Genomic DNA, 20159 nt, shown 5'->3' on the forward strand with positions numbered 1-20159 from the left:
TGGTGTTTTACTCTCGGGGATGGGAAGCTACCGTACATTTAATAGAGAGCTAGATTGTGCCTTTAAAGCACAGGCCTTCCTTGTGGGAGGCAAGCGGGAGAGGGCTACCTTGCAGCAGGGACCCTACACGGGACTTTGGGTGACTTGGCCAGAATTTTTCTTGGGGTGGCTTCACCACAGTTCAAAAGGGAGGTGTCGTAGTATACTCCCCTCTGGCCCAGCCTGCTCTGTAGGCTGGTGCTAAGGGCCATAGGATGGGGAGGGGCCTCATCCTGCCCTTGCCCCAAACCCAATCCACACTCAAGGGCACCGTATTCTGCTGAGGAACAGCACACCGCCAGAGCCGACGTGCCTGTGCGCAGCGTCCCATGTCGAACCAGCTAATTAATGAGCTGTTAGCGCTCACCAGCAGGGTCCATGCAGACAGTCTGCGGCAGGCTCATGCGGGATAAATTCCCACCCCAGCTTGCTGCAATCTAAACATTTGTGTGGACAAGTCCTGGCAGTGGAAGTAGTCAAGACAGACTAAGAAGAGGAAGGGGAAGGAGAGGCACTGAGGTGAACTGCCTTGACCAAGGTCACACAGCTGTTCCGTGTCACGGGGGGAATAGAACACAGGTATCCAGACATCCGTCCATACGCCCTGTGCCTGTAGATCAGTGATTCTCAACCTTTTTTCACCCAGTCATCTCTAAACTGCGGACCAATCTCCAGAACCAGAGGTGACACATGGCGGGGGAGGGGGGTAAGGGGGGGAGCATGCGGGGTCATGTGCCCCATCAGATTTCTGCCTTCCATTTGGCCCTGTCCGTGAAGTGCTGATGTAGCAGGGCAGAGCCGGGGTGTGTCTCTTTGGCTAACTGCTGCCTGCTCGTGGAGTCAATGGCTGTGAGGCAGCCCCTTTCGATGGCAGGGGGAGACCTCTCTTCTGCAGTGATGCTGCAATTTTTGGTTCCCCCCCCGTCTCCCCACACCAAACAGGCTGGGTGGCCCGCTGAGGTGAGCCAGAGGGTGGAGGTGGCTATCCCTCCCCCAGCCCCGCCTGGGGCTGAAGCCCACTTTATTTTGACGGACCCTGTGAAACCTGCTCGTGGTCCCCATGGGGACCTGGACCGCTGGCTGAGAACCAACGCACTAGATCACACTGCCTCCTAACTGGAGACAACTGGGTGCTTGTGATTGGCGCTTACGTAGTACTATTCATGTGAGGATTTCAAAGGATGAGCGAGTAAGAATTTGTGTGTGTGTCTGAGAGAAAGCGAGACAGACACAGGCAGGGAGAGGAAGGGAGAACGTGGATGCCTTTTCCCCTAAAAGGATGGCACAGGATTCCTAAATCGCTCTCTTGTCCTGGAACTAAAGCTACAGCTAACAAACAGCAGAAGCTTTGATTTGCAGTATAAGCCCAACTGTTCAGTCTGAACCCCCCCGGGGGAACGGAAGAGAGCGGATGAAAAGGAAAGAGACAAGAAGCTAAATCACCCTCCAACCCAAGCACAGGCTCCTGAGACACCAGGCAACCCGAAAACCTTTCTGTGGAACAAAAATCCGTCACCATGTCACAGTTACAAGAGCGACGGGAGCGGGTCTCTTAGTTTAAATGCTACCATTGGCCGTAGAGATGGCTAAGGACAGAGAGAGCCAAGTCCGCTGGGAATCAAAGCAACAGTGCAGGCACCTAGGGTGGCCCCTGTGTAAAAATAACCCCTGAAGGGAAAAAGTTATAATCTGTAAAAGAAATCACCTCCTGCGGAAACCCCACAAATGAGGCAGATGGGACTGACACAGGTGCCTTTCACAGCCCCTCACCCTCTTAGGCCATGACAGGAGGGCTTTTCCCGTCGACCTAGCTACTGTTTCTCAGGGAGGTGGACTAACTACACTGACAGGAGACGCTCTCCCATCGGTGCAGTAGTGTCTTCACTAAAGCCCTAGAACTGTGCAGCTGCACTGCTGGAGCGCTGTACGGGAAGACAAGCCCTCAGACACAGCAATGGAGCTCCTGACCTGCAAGCAAGGCAGAGATTGTCATTAGCTGGGGCTCTGGCAGCCTTGATACCTCAGAGGAAAAAGGTAATAGATGTTTTCCTTGTTCCAGATGAACGTGAGCTCCCTGGGAGGAGCTAATAGGAGCTGGCAGGGCCGGCACTCTGGGTAGTTTGGTAGAAAAAAGAAAAATGTGCTGGAGAGAGGAGAGCCCTGTAGAAAACCAAATGCAGACGTCATGCCCTTTGAATATTTTTTGTTGGAAACTACATACACAAACCGGGAGGAGATACTATTGCTCAGATTTGTGCATGCAGCTGAATTGCAGGCACAAAAATGTAGGTGCAACTTGTTCTCACAAGTTGGAGGTTCCTCTTTTCTTCTTCTTCTTCTATTCTTATCTATATTACCATAGCACAGGGGTAGGCAACCTATGGCATGCGTGTCGAAGGCGGCACACGAGTTGATTTTCAGTGGCACTCACACTGCCTGGGTCCTGACCACCGGTCCGGGGGGCTCTGCATTTTAATTTCATTTTAAATGAAGCTTCTTAAACATTTTAAAAACCTGATTTACTTTACATACAATAATAGTTTAGTTCTATATTATAGACTTATAGAAAGAGACCTTCTAAAACCGTTAACATGTATTACTGGCACGCAAAACCTTACATTAGAGTGAATAAATGAAGACTCGGCACCCCACTTCTGAAAGGTTGCCGACCCCTGCCACAGCACCTCGAAGTCCTAGTCCTGGACTAGGACTAGCAAAAGTGAGGTGCTGTACAAACACAAAATGCCCAAAGAGCTGATGATCTACGTGAAGAATGATCTACTGGGGAGTTCATGTCATCATGGGTTCTCAAGAAACTTATGCTCAAAACCCCACTGCTGAGTGTGCAAAATGGGTCCACATGCCTTTCGCACATGCAAAATTGCAAGTTCAGTTTGTGGGAATGCAGATACCAAAGCTGCATTTGTAACCCTAACCCTCTTATTCAGATGGTACCCCAATTAGGATGGACCAGTGCTGAAACCCCAGCTCTCAAACTGGGTAAAAAACAATAGCAGTTATCATAGAATGCCCTGCCACTGATTTTCCTGCCTTCTCTTTCCTCCTGAACTAACTGGGGGCAGAAATAGGCAAGATTCCTTCAAAGAAGAGGATAAGAAAGCAGATAAGAATGGAGCCAGTGAGGGAGATGAAGGGAGGGTGTGAGGCATTACATTCCTGCTTGCATCTGGTGCGCACCAACCACACATATTCAGAGATAAAGGATTGCCCAGTTTAGGAGAAAGCAATCAAAGATTGGGTTGGCCTTTTTTCTTTCTTTCGAGGTTTGTATTTCATCTCGGGGTCTTTTTTCTTTTTTTTAAACAGAAAAGACCAAATATTGAGGTGTTCGCACACTCACCGCACCCATAAATCCTGCATTTGCATATGCAAATCAAGTTTTTTCCCACATAGGTCTGAAGCTAACAAGTCCCTCAAGCATGTGCAGACCTTCAAGCACGAGTCATCCTATTGAAGTCAGTGGGATGACTCATGTGCTTGAGGTTACATATGTGCTGAAAGCGCTTTGCAGCTCCAGGGCCATAAGAATGCATTTTCATGTGCAGTAATCACCCAAATTGCACTCAGAAAAACAATTTGGTTGTACAACAGGTGCACATGCAAATGCTGCAGGCAGAATTTATGAGCCCACATTTCCAATGTTGACTCAAAAATAAATTTGTTGGTGGGGTCAAATTTTAGAACCAATTCAATCTATTTAGATTGTAAAGTCATCAGGGAAGGAACTGTCTTTTACTATGTGTTTATACACTGCCTAGCACAACGGAGACTCAATTTCAGTCAGGTCTTCTAGATGCTACCATAATACAAATAGATAATACAGATTAATAATAACAATAATTAATAAATCAGGGTCACTTTAATAGGTTAGCTACTGTATGTTAGAGATAGGCATAGTCCAGTGAGCAGATCACAGGTGTAGCAGGTAGCAACACTTAATTCCAATAATAAAATATTTGTATTCCTAAAACACCCCTCATGGCTGCATGCAGACAGTTCTGTCTCAGCTTTGACAGTGAGTTCTTCATAGCCTTGGGTGAGTCACTTAACCTCTCTGTCGCTGTTTCCTACTCTTTAAAATGGGAAGATTATGAACACTGTTTAATAGGTGTGAACTGCTTTGAAAAGATGCACTTGTCTGAACTCAGATTAAGGTGGAAATTAATCTTATTGAACGCAAGTGTTTATATTTTGAATAGAGCTGACAGGAGAATACACTTTATTTTCTGTTAAATTAATTTTTCATGTTTTCATATTAAAAACGCCCAAACTGGTGGGTTTTTTTCCAATTTTCAATAAAAACACAGACAACGTTGATGAAAAAGAAGGGTTTTCTATTTAGTCAAAGAGGCAATTATGTTAAAAAACAAATGACAACAAATTTCCTACCAGCTCTAACTTTTAATAATCAGTTGAATTTCTCCAGCTCCAAACAACAGCCTTAATAAAGGTATGAAGCCATGAGCAGGGGCTTAGCTGCACATCTCCTATTGACTGCAACGTGAGCCATGTGAGTAGGACTTGAAACTCTTATAGAGATAGAGGGTCAGTGCCTCTTATATGGAGATCTTAACTTAAAGCATCATCTCTCTTGCCCTGTGCCCCAGTGTGACAGATGCTGGGAGTGATGATCGCTCCAAGAGGGAACCCTGAGAGGGCAAGATACAATGGTGGAGAAAAGCGGGGCCTTTTCTTTTATCTGCCTGCGATTTTGGAAAACGCTCTCCTTCAGGCTAGGCTGAAATACCCCTGGAGCATCAACAAGGGTGACGATGTTCAAATGTGTTTGGCTTGTTTTTCTGCTCTAGCGTGTGCTGTGTTGTAATTTTTTCATGTTGTGAAGGACAATGGAAGTTGTTTTCTTTATCTTTGAGCCTAATTCAAGTCCATTGGAAACCAAGGCAAAGGCTGCTGTTGACTTTGATGGGATTTGAATCAGGCTCTTCGTCCTGGATTTACTTCACTGTGCTTCTATAGTTCTAATAACTCTGGGCCCAGTTACATTGGAAACCAGTGCCCTGTGCTGGCTGTAGTGCAGTGACCCTCTGTCCCAGGGGAAGCCCTGAGAAGCATTCAAGATGCTTTCCTGAGACCCCAGGGTGCACAGGGAACTCCACAGAGGGCAGTTTATTTCCTGCCTAACACAGCCGGCTACCGCTGGGAGCCAGTGCAAATAACACCTCGTAAACCTGATGCATTTGCAGTGTGAAGAAACGGGAAATTGGACACAATACATCCTCCATTTGCTAACAAGAGCTCTGCATCCAATTTCATGGTCCGTGCTGACAATTAACAGATTTTTATTTTCCTAATTGAAAGGATTTGACCTACAGGATTTTGCGCTTGTGGCTCAACACTACCAGTAGGCCAGGAAACCCAGCCATATTCTAAGTGGGGGCAGCAAGGGAAAAGAAACCCAGATCTCCCCACTGTGGGCTGTGACAGACATTCTGTGGCAAGCACCAACCCAAAGGAAAACAAACCCACGAGCTGTGCCTTTAATTCCAGCCTAGGCTAAAGCACACACATTACAAAAACAACATTTTAATTTAAATTCCGATTCCTCATTCATTCACGGGAGCTGGCTCTGAGCGCGGATTTCATTAAAGGCTTTAATAGATTTTATAGGACTTGTCAGATCCGGAAAGGTTATGGAGCAAATGCATTTTCTCTGCTTCCAGAATTTCAACAACGGTTCGGTAAACAAATTTACCATGAAAATGCAAAAAGTCCAGCCTTGTACAGACAAGGAGAAATGAACTTCATCTGAGTGACTCAAAGGCATCAAGATGGGCTAGTCTTTCCCCCTCCCTCCTTGCTTCTCTTGTCCTTTTTATTTCTGTTAACATGCTGTGCAGTTCAGCAGACAGTTGTGGGTTTTGGGGGACGGAAACGAGGGAAAGATAAACTCCAGGGGGGTTTCTGTTGATCAAACACATCTGAGTTTTTATGAGAATTGCTAAAATGTTGGCCCTTAAAAGCACAGTTACCCCTGAGCATGAAGCACTGTATGGGACTTCTTGATCAGAGGTTGGAAGGTCCATGCAGACCTCACTTTAGGGTGGTTCTGCTCGGGATCCGGGAACCCCACTTGCTTGGAAGGCCAGGCCGCCACTGGCATAGAGCTTCACTGTGTTAGGACAGAACTCATGCCGTGAACGGGATACCCAGACTTCATGTGGTAAAGTCGGTGGCGTGTGTGTGAGAATAAAGAAAGAGAGCCAAGACAGGGCAACATTCAGGCTTCATTCCTTCCTCCAAATGTACGGCTCTGGCCAGGGCCAGCGCAACCCATTAGGTGACCTAGGTGGTGGCCTAGGGCACTAACATTTCGGGGGCGGCGACCGCGGCAGCCGGATCTTCGGCCGCCCCAGTCGTCGTCGGTATTTCGGGGGCAGGATATTCCGCCGCCTCTGTCGGGGGCAGTATTTCGGGGGCGGGACCTTCCACCACCTAGGGCGGCAAAAAAGCTGGCGGCGTTCCTGGCTCTGGCTCATCAAACCCTTCCTGAAGTGAAGCTATCTAAGTTCCTAGACATAATCATACTATAGTGTCCCTATTGGGAAATGATCGTAACGAGGGAATCACTCAGTGCAGAAATCTTTGCAGGATCAGGGACAATATTAGTGCAACACCTCATGCTCCAACTGCAGGGTACGGTTAAGATGGAACATTGTGCTGGGCAGTGGTAGAGCTCATGTCTGAGTAAAAGCGGCCCAGTTGCATAGGACCTTGGTTTTGCATATTACTGTGAAATGTGCCAGTTTAGTCCAGGCAATAAGGTGAAAATATTGGCACTCCGAGCCGACATTGTGTACTACTAACTGTCAATACTCCCGAGATCTGGGGAGCAACAGGTGAGGAGAGGTGAAGAGAGCAGTCTGTGCAAATATCTGACTTTTCCCACAGGAATATGTTTAACATCTATTTAGCTGCAGCAATCAGCAAAAATTGCCATTTCCTCCCCAGGGTTTCGGCTCATTTACAGATTCAGAATGTGCTCCTCCCCAGAGGAGCAGCATCGCACCTAGCCCAGGATCTAGATTCTTCTTGCGATAAAATGTCATGTCACTGAAATGAATTCAAGTTACTTTGACATCTTAAGCGTGGTTAATGCCTTTGACTTTACTAAAGTGATCAGAAAGGTAACACTTGCCATTGTCACAGGGCCTTCAGTCACTAGCACTTCCATTACCTGCAGAGGTGGAGGAGTGGATTCTTGCTGGAAGGCAAGGGAGCTAAAGGGATATCAGAAAGTATGTAAAATTCATGGGTAGTTGGTTATGCACATGCACCTAGAGTCCATTGCAGTGGGGAGGGGAATTCTGGGAGCCCAGTGTCAGTCTATAGGGCAAATATATTTGCTAATTATTGTCTTTGATGCTCTCAGACAAAGAAGGGACTTTCTCAGCTGGAGAATAAGAGAGGTTGTGTGTTAAAGTGGGGGAAGGCTTCTTTTAGTCTGGGGAAAATAGAGTCTTAGTAAGTACCAGACAGGAAGTTGAGTCCCTCAGGCTGGGAAGAACAGACTATGCTAGTCTCACTCCAGGGACGTCTCCTTAGTTGATCTGTTCACCTGAAAGAGAAGGATAAAAGGGCAGGACCTGAATTTATATTCAAACTCAGTTCCCCTCTGTCCTGGTTACCAGACAGGTGGGCGCCCACCGCTTTACAGTATGCCAGAAGAGTACCCAGAAGTCACCTACTACAGGACAGGCCCAACAAAGAAAGTAATAAAACGCCACTAGCCATCACCTTCAGCCCCCAACTAAAACCTCTCCAGCGCATCATCAAGGATCTACAACTTATCCTGAAGGATGATCCCTCACTCTCACAGATCTTGGGAGACAGGCCAGTCCTCGTTTACAGACAGCCCCCCAACCTAAAGCAAATACTCACCAGCAACCACACACCACAGAACAAAAACACTAACCCAGGAACCTATCCTTGCAACAAAGCCCGATGCCATCTCTGTCCACATATCTATTCAAGTGACACCATCATAGGACCTAATCACATCAGCCACGCCATCAGAGGCTCGTTCACCTGCACATCTACCAATGTGATATATGCCATCATGTGCCAGCAATGCCCCTCTGCCATGTACATTGGCCAAACCGAGCAGCCTCTACGCAAAAGAATAAATGGACACAAATCAGATTTCAAGAATTATAACATTGAAAAACCAGTTGGAGAACACTTCAGCCTCACTGGTCACTCAATTACTGATCTCAAAATCGCAATACTCCAACAAAAAAGCTTAAAAAACAGACTCCTGCAAGAAACTGCAGAATTGGAATTAATTTGCAAACAAGACACCATTAAATTAGGCTTGAATAAAGACTGGGAGTGGATGGGTCATTACACAAAGTAAAAACTATTTCCCCATGCTAATTTTGCCCCCTACTGTTACTCACACCTTCTTGTCAATGGTTGGAAATGGGCCATCCTGATTATCACTACAAAAGTTGTTGTTCTTCTGCTGATAATAGCTCACCAATAGCTCACCTTAATTAATTACCCTCGTTACAGTTGGTATGGCAACACCCATTTTTTCATGTTCTTTGTGTATATATATTTTCCTACTGTATCTTCCACTGCATGCATCTGATTAAGTGGGTTTTAACCCACAAAAGCTTATGCTCAAATAAATTTGTTAGTCTCTAAGGTGCCACTAGTACTCCTCGTTCAGTATGCTCAGTATATGGGGAAATTGGGTGAGAAAGGAGAGGGCCTGGAAGGAAAGAAGAAAGGAGAAAGGAAGTATGTGGCGGTTGATGGAAATGATGTAATATTATCTCTGTGGTTCAGAGTAACGTTCTGCAGTAAATAGGGTTCATGGTGTGGAAACATCCAAGGCCAGATCGTGCCCAAGTAGCTGCTGTTGTCTGGAAGAGCAGAAGCATGGAGGAGAGGATTTTCACAAGTGCCGCCTGAAGTCAATGGGAGCTATTAGCCGCGCAGCCCTAGAACAGAGTGGAGAAAGGTCATTAAGTCCGGTTCATGGAGAATTAAGATATTTCAAAATTTGATTTCATTCTGCTTTGGAATGAAAACCAAAAATTCTGAAATTTTCCATGAAGGGGTACACAGCCTCAGCTCTGGGGCAGCCTGCCTGGACAGCTTCCCCCTCACCCACCCCCACCCCTACCCCTACCCCTATCCCTACCCCAAGCCATGGACCCTGGAAGACCTTGGAGCCCAGACTGGGGTGGAGCTGCCAGGCTCTGGTTTCCTGTCAGCCTACCAGGTGGGCGAGCTGTCAGGAAACTAGGGACGTTTCAAAACCAGCCTGGTAGGCAGGATTCTATCAGAACATCTATGAAATCAAACCTCCTGAACAAAACGTTTCGATTTTGACAGACGGGCACATTCCGACAAAAGAATGATTCTTTGGAATGTTTCCGACGAGCTCTACTCATCACCTCTGAGAAATCAGTCCCGGAGAGGGGGATCCCATAGTTAGTCTCAAATCTGAAGCCTTATTTGCCCTCCGTTTCTTTTCCTTACTCCAAAGAAACCTGGGCTCTGATGCACAGCATCCCCAGGTGGAATGGCTCACCAAGCTGCTAATAAAAATCAAGCTGCTTCATAGATCACTATTGAGAATCACCAGTAAGAGCCAGACAACAGAAATCAAACTCTAATTCCCTAGTGGATCCCGGCAGCTGATTCTAAAGGATGATGAATCAAGTGAAGCGAAGGCCTCTTGTTTTTTGCTGAGCTTTGTAATCACAGCTGAATATCAGAGGAGACTTTGTGGGCGTGTTGTTAATATTAAGGGCGTAGAGGAAAGCCACTTGGATAAAATTATAATTGACATAAACTTTCAACCCAACTTTTTTTGTCCGAGATTCAGAAAAGTTGATGCCATTCCCCTCCCCCCCCCTTGTTATTTCCTCTGCTTATGACTTTGCAATTTGAGACTGACAGATTCTAGCACACCTGCTCTGGATGCCTTCCCAACCCTACAAAAACAAATTATGAAAAGCAGCAGCACATTTCAAGAGCTGCAGTTATGAGCACGTCACTGCTTGTGTGGGAGAAGCGTTTGGCCTCACGGTGGTAAGGCCTCTGGGTGATTACACATGCACGTGGGGCCAAGTGCTAAGAGGTGCTGAACATCTGCGTCTTCCATTGACTTCCGTGGGAATTGCAGGTGGCTCTGGATTTGGACCATCGTTTTGTCACTTGATTGCTGACAGAATTATAGGCTCATGGCAGCTAGAATTGGGGGGGGGGGGGGGGGACCAATTTAATCAGCTAGTCTATTCTCCTGCCAGTGCGGTATAGTTCCCTGTATAATTTACAGAGCTTTGCATTAACTATCCAAAGCAATGGGGATTCTACCACATACTTGGGAGATGATTTCACCGCTGAATAGCTTTCACTTTCAAGAAAAGTTTCCTACCATTCAGTTTAAATTTTGATTTTCTGAATTCTGTTACTCCTAGTTATACCTTACCTGTGTCACATGACATCATTCTTCTCCGGCCATGCTGTACATGGCTGGGATTTGCTATGTTACCTAGGGCATTTGGCTGCTAAATTCCCGTTAATTTTATTGGCAGCTGGGTATGCAAAACCATTAGGCAGCTCCAAAAAAATATAATCCCAGCCTATTACATCTAGTAGCTTGTCATGCAGGACCCTTCTTTCAGTATCCAGCAGCTGAGGTCCATAACAAGTAGACCAACCTTGTCAACACTCAAGGGAGCTTCGGCACTGATGTAGCAGGACATTACTACTCATAATTCCCCTTTTTGTGTCATATGTTTGTGAGCAAAGTTCATATTTCCTTCACAATGTGCTGCCCTCTAAACGAATTTTTGGATTACTCTGACACAGAAATCAGTGTGAAGCTGTGAACCCCGTACACACAATCATAGTACGCAGTTGTGCATGCAAGCACCCATGCATAGGACTTTTCAGATGTGGAACATATCATGGGGCTTTTATTGAATCGTGTCTTTAGGTAGACCATGTGGTTAGGGCTTTCACATGTGACTGGTGTTTAAGGGTGACATGGTGTTGTCTACCCATAACAAACAGCTGTTTTTCACCATTGCTGAGGGCCTTAATCAGACAGCAGCCATTACCAGCCAAACATAAAAAAATCCTGTCAGAATAGGATTCACAAAGAAACATGAGAATCCACTTCTCTGCTGCCCCCTAAAGTTCTGGTGGGGCAGGCGAAGGTATAGGCTAGATTATAACTCTTCTGAGCAAAGCATTTCAGCAGTTGTGATGTCTCTTTGAAGGTGCTGCCATCTATTGATTCCAGTTCTACAGGACTCCCTGTAAGAGGAGTCATTTTAATGACAAGCCTAGAGAAAGAGTTAAAGCAACTATAGTCTGCGTAGAATCTGTTAAACTGCTCAGACCTCAGAAGTAGGGATACGCAGACTGGCCCCTGCCTCCAAACCTTGGACCCCAAATATGAACCGAATCTTTTTTTGCAGTTTGAAGGAGTTAACCTTTAAGAATAATTTTCCATTTTCCTATTTCTCTGCTTCTGGATGCAGCAAGACCAAAATAACACCAGAAAGGCAGATTCTAGAGTTTTTCCTTCTTGCCAGACGTAGCAGCTATGCAGAACCTTGCCAGGAATACAGTTCTTGTGAGCTCTGCAGCTGATGTTTGCAGCACTATGATTTTCAGAGGAGCAGCCCAATTTTTCAGCATTTATGTAAACCAAATCTCTGGAGATTAACTCATAGCTACACTTAACTCCTTTGTTCCATCAACTATTGGAGGAAGATTACTCAAAAACAAAACTTTTCTAGAGTTCTGTGACCCCTGTGTGCGCCTAGTCTACACCTTTACTGAGTAATACCCTCTTCCACCAATAGTCCATTGAAATGCAGATAGCAGGAACATGTCCTGCGTTAGAAACTGCTTTTAAAATAGCTATTTCCAACTACATCTGAAGTGATGTTTTATTGCTAATTGCCCCCTTTAATCAGCTCTGTCCTTAATATAGCACATTTCTGTCCTCCCTCTTGCAGTTTAGTTGTCTGTTTTCCAGAATGAGACATCTCGCTCCCCACCTTAAATATATGTCAATATACCACAACCATCACCATGGTATCTGAGTGCCTTCAATGATAAGATTGAGTATTAAAATATTAAAAATTCCAATGACTACTTTGTTTCTCCCCCTCCATCTCCCACTGGTTAGAATTGTACTATCCTTACTGTGGAAAAGCAAGTTAGACACAAGAAATGAGCTTTATAGCGAGTCTAAGATCCTGAAGAACATGGTCAATCTAATCTCGTTCAGAAGCATGTTCCTCAGTCATGGGACACCTGTGCCGGGAAACCCCAGGATAAAAATAGTAATATTTACACCACCACTTGGGAACTCTGAATCTTACATTTCTTCTTGACAGGTTGAGTAGCTGGAAGCATGTGGCAGAACATCATGGGTGTTAGGCCATTGAAGCAAAACTGGAATGAAACCAAACCACTCACTCATAAAAACCGCAAGAAGCTTCAAGCTGATACTTCATGTCCCCAGCAGAATTCTCTTTCACAAGACCATGACAATGCCCTGGAGGCATAAAGGGTTTCCTTACAGATGTGCCAGCAGAATTACATACATAAATCCACATGCCCGTCTTCAAGTGGAGAATATGAAATAACTGAAGCTGCTGGTAATGTTCGGTTTTCTCCATTTTCACAGCCACCATCATTTTGCCATTATTTCTTGTGAAATTGTCTTGGTGAAACAGTTTGGAAAAACGAGAGTCAGCCTGAACCTTGGTCCATCTCCTGAAATGAACCCAAACTTTCTTGACTGCCGGTCAGTGTGGGGAAGAAGTATCAGCTCCTTCTTCTTTCCTTATGGCTGTGATTACCTAGGTTCTGGTTAAAACACATTGATGGTTAATCTTATTATTTTTACTTGCAGTATATTATTTAGTGACTAGATGTCTCTTTGTGCTGTACGGAGTTCCAAGTAATGTGTGCTCCCTAGTAAATAAGGGAGACACAGTTGGGACTTATGTCATGTGGAAACCTGTGCCTGTAGTTATAACTCTTTTCTTTAATAAATGCCTCCTATTTAAGACAGACTGTAATTTTGTGAGCATTGTTTTAGGTTTTTTTATAGACTGAAATAATTCAGTGAAAACACCAATTCTCAACATTTTTCAAAATCATCAAGTCTGAACTTTACACTTAAAAAAGTTTCATTGAAACATTTTCCCGAGCTCTATCCGAGAATGCTAATTCTGTGTGCACGTGTTTGCGTGGGCGTGGGTAGAGAAGGCCGACTCTTTGCATGCGTGTGTGTGGAATTATTTCCATGTTCTGGATTCCAGCCCACAGTGTGCAAGAAAGATCACCTTCCCCTCTCCTCATCCAAATTCTCTCAGAGCTGGGACAATGGAAGGTTCATTCTGCCACACTGCCAGTTAAGGCCAGTAAGCTTCCAACAGCCAAGTGCTGGTTTCCCTGATCAGATCTGATGACACTTAGTGAAGCTCCTGTCTATGGTTCTCTAATGGAATTCTGAAAGTCATTATATAAAACCCAGATGGTCTCTTCACTGCACTTTTAACCCTCTTCCACTTCTAGATGACAGTGACATTAGCTGTGAAGATTTCAGCCTAATGTGACTATATTACAGGGTTCTGAACCCTTCTTTGTCATTGTATAGATCTTTATCAGGAGGAGAGGAAAGGAAAAGGATGAAGGTGGAGGGACCTTGTGATCTGGTCTCAGTGGAACTCTGTTCTATGAACCTTTGACCTTGGGTATAGCAGGGCCGCCCGGGGTGGGGGGGGGGGCAAGTGAGGCAATTTGCCCCGGGCCCCACAGGGGCCCCCACGAGAATATAGTATTCTACAGTACTGCAACTTTTTTTTTATGTATGGGCCCCCGAATTTGCTTTGCCCCATGCCCCCTGAATCCTCTGGGTGGCCCTGGGGTATAGTGAGGCACCTCTTAAGTCTCACATAAGTCCTATTTTAAGGCTTAGATGTTGAACAGGCCTTGAGCCAGCCTTCTGCACAATGGTGAATTTTACCCATAAATACCTATAACTTTAACAAGAAAAAGGAGCTGATAATGCATGTCAGGAGAGAATATACTGTAATAGGTTTCTGGGTTTGGAGCAGCACTTATACAAATTATATATTAAAAAATGTATAAAGAACACTTAGGGTTGCAAATCCAAGCATTTCAAAGTTAGAAAATACCTAAATTAAGGATGCCAGTGCAACCTTAACTCTGTCCCTTTATGTAACTACATTATGATACACGCTTTAATGATATGATCACATCCTATTCCCTCCCCCCCCCCCCGCAAAAAAAAGTGATGTAGGAATACAGGTAACACAAACAAAGAAGATATGAGCTCATCTTCTACTTGTTTTTCTCTTCCTTGACAGCATATTTATAACACAAGAGAACTATATGATGACTGGAGGTGGTAGTACCACATGATCTCATGAGCAGATCCCTTCAGAGGGATGTTTCAATGTCCATTGGCATGAAGACACCAATAGTGGTGGGAAGATAAAAAGATAATATAAATTTCAGGTTATTTAAAATGGTTAAGACAGAGTTTGTCTTGATTTTCAGAATACATGAGCAAAGATTCAACTGCTGTTGTTTGCTTAGGAAATTCAGCTGTGGGGCATTTGTTAAAACAAACGTGAATGCCAACATTTTTACATTAATACAGCAGTGAGAGTATGTGTGTGTGTGTGTGTGTGTGTGTGTGTGTGTGTGTGTGTGTGTGTGTGTGTTATGGGTGAAATGAGGTCACTTCTCTTTGAATGAGTCCCCGACTCTTATTCTCTAGATAATTCAAAAGAGTTTATAAATTCTATGAAAGGGCCTTGAAACACAGACAAGGTTATATTAATTCAGCCACCTTGCTTGCACAATGGACTCTTTGTCAGAACTCCAGCTTTGAACACGTTCAGTGTTACTTCCTTTCCCATTCCTTCATCTCAAGCCCAGGGCTACAACAACCTCAGCTCTGTTGAAGGACACAAAGACGCTATACAGCATCTTCCTCCAGATGTGAGGTTGCCCAAAGCTCTCCTCCTTCTTTCTCTATCTCTGCCCCCCCTTCCTCCCCCAGCCCTGTTCCGCTGTTGTCATTTCAATCACAGAAACGATTTTCTTCGGTCTGGTGATTCCTGTACTCAGATTTGTTAATTTCTTCACAGCATCACAAGATCTTCAGCATCCAGACCTCACTGTCTGAAGGCCGGAAGGAACAAAGACCTGTTAATAATGCATAAAGAGGTTTCTGAAAAGTTGGCTGTGCTTGATCAGAGAGTAGCATACAAACCCTCATATAGTTATTATAATTTACAGTGGATGAACCAATTCAGTCAAAATGTTTAAATAAAATGCAATAAAAACAGGAGAAAGGAATGATCAGCACTGAGGTGAGTGAGTGCCAAGTGAGAATTCACCAATGTGAGTCAGCCACACCTCACCAGTGTTTGGAACACAAGCGATGGTACTCTAAGAACAGCTGCAAATTTATCAAGGAAATCTTTAAGAACATTCTTTTTAAAAATGTTCCGCTTTTGTTGTGACATCCCTGGAGGCTTTGTCTGCAAGGATTGGGATGCTCTGGATCTAAAATCGGAAGGCTCTATTGGTGCTGTTAAAGGACCAGGTCCCAGGGTCAACCCCGGCACACAGTTCAGGATTCTACCTGCTTCTTCAGATTCACAAATAGAGAACTTGAGTTTCACAGAATCAGCATCAACTGGGTGTACATTCTGTCCTGACTGCTCAGAGCCCAAACCGTTTGTGCTATCCCCCATGGCCTAGTACCTTTCACAACACACTTTTCTCCACACGCTTTCAATCAGGCCCCAAAGACACAGACTGGACTGGACACCTCCTACCAGACCAAAGGACTGTGAAGCAGAATGCAGGAACATGTGAACAGGTCGGCATCGTTTGCTGTAACACAGTCAAAGTGAGTTTGATGGGGTTGCGATTAGAACAAGCATCAGCTGCCTGCTAAAAACAGCTACGTGTGAAATTGAATTTTAAAAATGACCTGCCCAAGAGCTAACAAACTGCAACTAAGCATCCTGTCACAGAGTTACAGGTTGGTAGGACTTAGTATGCAGCGGGGAGTTCACACCATGGTGAAGATCAGCCAGCATTCTAAATTATGACATTGGAAGTTCCCTCCAAAAAGGCCCATTTACCTCAATCTGGATATGAGCCAGTTGGCCAATGGAGTCTCAGACAGTTATTCTTTGTTGGCAGCACTCTGTACCTGCTCCTCCTCCTCCTCCCTTGGCTCAAGACCTGTTTTTCTCTTTTCTTTGTGGTACTCTTGTATTTTTCATACTGCAGCATTTTGCACTCACTTTTCAAACAGGCACACTGGAGTAATGTTCTTCCTATTGACTTTGGCCATTACAGATAACCCAGTGTGTATGGGATTGTGTGTTCAATTCATGTTAACACAAGCTTATAAATGTTATAAAATATGTTCAGGGGACAAAGACTCTCTCTGAGTACGGTATTTTATATTGAATAATAATGTATAAAGTAAAATTCTATCGAACTCCCCCATCATGTTTATTTAACATATAAAAATTTCCCTCCCACATAGCAGAAACAGGAGACTATATATATACAGAGAGAAAGAGAGAGAGAGAGGTGAGCAGAAATAGGAAGTAACGTTCATTGAGTTACACAAAAAATGTCCTTTTTTGTTGAAATTCAATTTTGAATGCCAAAAATATCAAAAAATTGAATTGTTAATACTTTTTAGCTGGTTCTATGTTGGTCAAAAAAGGGATGAGATTTTTGTGATTTTGTCATTGCTATCATTGAAACATTGTCCTATTTTTCATTAAAATTTGAAATTTTGCCAAAAAGTTTGTTGAAAATGTGAAGTTCTAAACATTTTGACCGGCGGTAATATGAAAGTTACAGCTTGATTTGAAAACAGTTATTTTGGCTGATGAAACTAATAATGGTAACTTGACCAGTCATCCTGCAAAACTGAAAATATACTGGTTGTATCAGTGATGTAAAGGCAAAAGAGTTTAGAAGCATGTCTTGTATGTCACAATATTTTGGTGGTTTTCCATGTTTATTAAGGGCTGTTTTTCTTTTTTCATTGTAATAATCCCGTTCTGTGTTTTGTATAAAGATTGTGTTTTCTTTACCAACTTAACTGGGAGATAAAGTTTTTTGGTAGGAGTGCAATGCAGAAGGTAATCCCGATTCCATTGTGATCAATGGCAAAACCCTCATTAAATTGAAGAGGGCCAGGATTTCACCCACAAAACACCCACAACAATAAGTGTGTGCATGTGTTTGGATTTGTCCTGCAACAGCAGTCTCTGGTGGACAACAAAATGATAGCAGCCACCTAAACTAAAATAAGAGAGACTTTCTTAACATGAGGATCTGATTCAGTTTTCACTTAAACCAGAGTAAATTAGGAGTAAAGTCTATGGAGTTACTCTGGTGTAAAACTGGTGGATAAGATATGCCCCCCACTTTTCTGCTATTAATTTTTTTTCCATTGCTGAATTTTGAAATGATCAAAAATATTGAAATGAGGTAAAACAAAGTGATTTAGAAGCAACGACTAACTCTTCAAGAATCTTCTGCAAAAGCTAAGAAAATAGCTGTAATGAGTTAACACATGTGAGAAAATAACATTCAGGCGAAGAACAAGCTGCCGAAGAAATGCGCTGTCTTCACTGGAACTTTGTCCACACTACAAAGTCAGACTCCTTCTTGACACCAGGTGCAGCCAAACTGGCACTGAATGTGGTGTAGACCCATGTGTAGCCAAGACAAACTGTGTTCAGTGCTCAGCATTGTTTCAGTAAGATTCTGATCAAGGTTACTTAAAGTTTGTCCTTGGCATGGATTTTATGCTTGCAGCTGACCCTTGCTTGGCACTGGTTCATGTGCCTGTGTTGGTGTTTCTTCTAGAGTAGACCCTGGCTTCAGAGTCTTTCTGCCAAAGACTTAGGGCCAGATCCTTAAAAGGGCTCTCCGCGTATTGGATGCTGATCTCTTGACAATCTTGGCCATAGGGAGTCACAAGAGGAGTTGCGGGGCGAGTCCTCTTGAAAGCCTGACCCTCACTTCAGTGCCTGAATAGGAAGTTGTTACTGACCTCAATTGTGGATGCTAAGTGCATGAAGATCTGGACCCAAACTCTTTGAATATCAAGCCCATGCCCTCTGATGTGCTTAACTTGAAACACGTGCTGAAATCCTATTGGAGTCAGGGATGGACTTAAGGAGATGTTTAAGTGATTTCCTGAGTGAGGATCTACAGTTCAGCCCTAGAGTGCTCAGCGGGCAAAACTCCCTTTGAAGTGACAACTCCTTCATAACAACTTGCTTGATCAGCTCTTCAGTGCAAAAAGGCTTCAGGAAAACGAATTAGGACTGAAATACATGAATGAGACTTAAATATTTAACCAGAATTTCAATTCGCCTTGATCCCTTGAACCACAGTAACCACATACCACGAAGCTGAACATTTCCTTACCCCTACGTGTGGGTAAGTGGTAATTGTCTATTCCCGTCAAGGCTGAACCGCAGCATTTGAAGCAAGAAATGATTTAAAGCCTGCTGCATCTGGAAAGCTTAAAGCCAGAAGTTTGCTTCTGTAACTAAATGCGGCAAATCACTAAATGAAAGGCTGATCCAGGTGTGGCCATGTAAATATCATCCACCACTTGACAATTCAATTATATTGGTGTTCCAAGTGCTGTTGATCTCTTCGTGAACATATGTGCAAGAAAAGTAGGCAAACCATGGCCACTGGGAGCTGCGGGGGGCTGTGCCTGTGGATGGTCAACATAAACAAACTGTCTCCCGGCCCGCCGTCTGATTACCCTGATGGGCTGTGTGCCAAAGGTTGCCGACCCCTGTGATAGCCAATGGAAACAAAATAAAATCAGCCAGTGGAATGTTAGCTAATGAGACAGGTATAAGCCATGAGGTAGCTTTGTTTCTGAACAAAGGTTACTAATTTTTTCCACTGTAATACTCCTGGGGGAATTCTGCGTCACTGCACATGCTCAGAATCCATGTCCCCTGCAGATTTCTTCGCTTCCTCACAGAAAAATGACTTTCTGATGGGGAAACAAACAGAAGCCACAACAGCGGTCATGCACCCCTCCCCAGCAGTATGATTTGGGTGCCCAGGACAGCCAGCAGAGAGGTAAATCACTGTGTGGCAGAGGGCGGGACTGGGGAAAACCTGGCTGGTGGCTTCTACCCTGCCCTGGGCTCAGCTGCTAGTCCGGCTGGACTGGGGAGGAGGGGATTTCCTCTTCCCCTGCATGGCATCCAGGACCGTGTCAGACTCCCCCCCAGATTTCTTCTCCAGCTGTAGGAAGCGCTGCAAACTCCCCCCGCCCTCGGGTCCCGCGCTTCCTGCACCTATTGCTTCTCAGCTGCAAGGGGAGGGATCACTGTACAGGGAGCTGCTCCCCCATCCGTGAAACCTCTGTGCATCCAGACCCCCTCATACCCAGACCCTCCCGCCAAGTCTCCCCCCTCCGCATCCCACCCTACCAAGCCCCAACTAGCGGCACCTGAATCCCCACCCCACTGAGCCCCACTCCTCCAACATCTGGACCTCCCACTGAGACCCCCACACCCAGACCCCCCTTCCGAGCTCTATCCCCCCCCCCAGGCCCCTCTCTGCTGAGCCCCAACCACCTTCACCTGGACCCCCTGCAGAGTCCCTTTGCCATTGCACCCAGAACCCTCCAACAAGCCCCTGTGCATCCAGATCCCCCCCTCACCCAGATCCCCCACTGAGCCGCCCACACCCAGATTGTCCCACAGAGAACCCTCTTAACCCACACCTGGTTCCCCCCACAGCTGGATCCTGCCTTGCTGAACTTGCCTGCCCACACCTGGTGCACCTGGCATGGAAGAGCAGGGCCCTGGGGTGTTTCTGGGGCAGGCACAGTCCTTGCGCTGTGTCAGGGTTGGGTGCAGCCTCACCGTTGAGTCCATGTCCCAGGGTGGGGAACTGCACAGTGATCTCCCACCTCTGTGCAGCCAGTGGCCTGTGCTCCCCAATGCCATGCTGGAGCCTCCACATTTATTTGACAA

Source organism: Chrysemys picta, chromosome 13 (assembly GCF_011386835.1).
Source record: "Chrysemys picta bellii isolate R12L10 chromosome 13, ASM1138683v2, whole genome shotgun sequence".
Lineage (NCBI taxonomy): Eukaryota > Metazoa > Chordata > Testudines > Emydidae > Chrysemys > Chrysemys picta.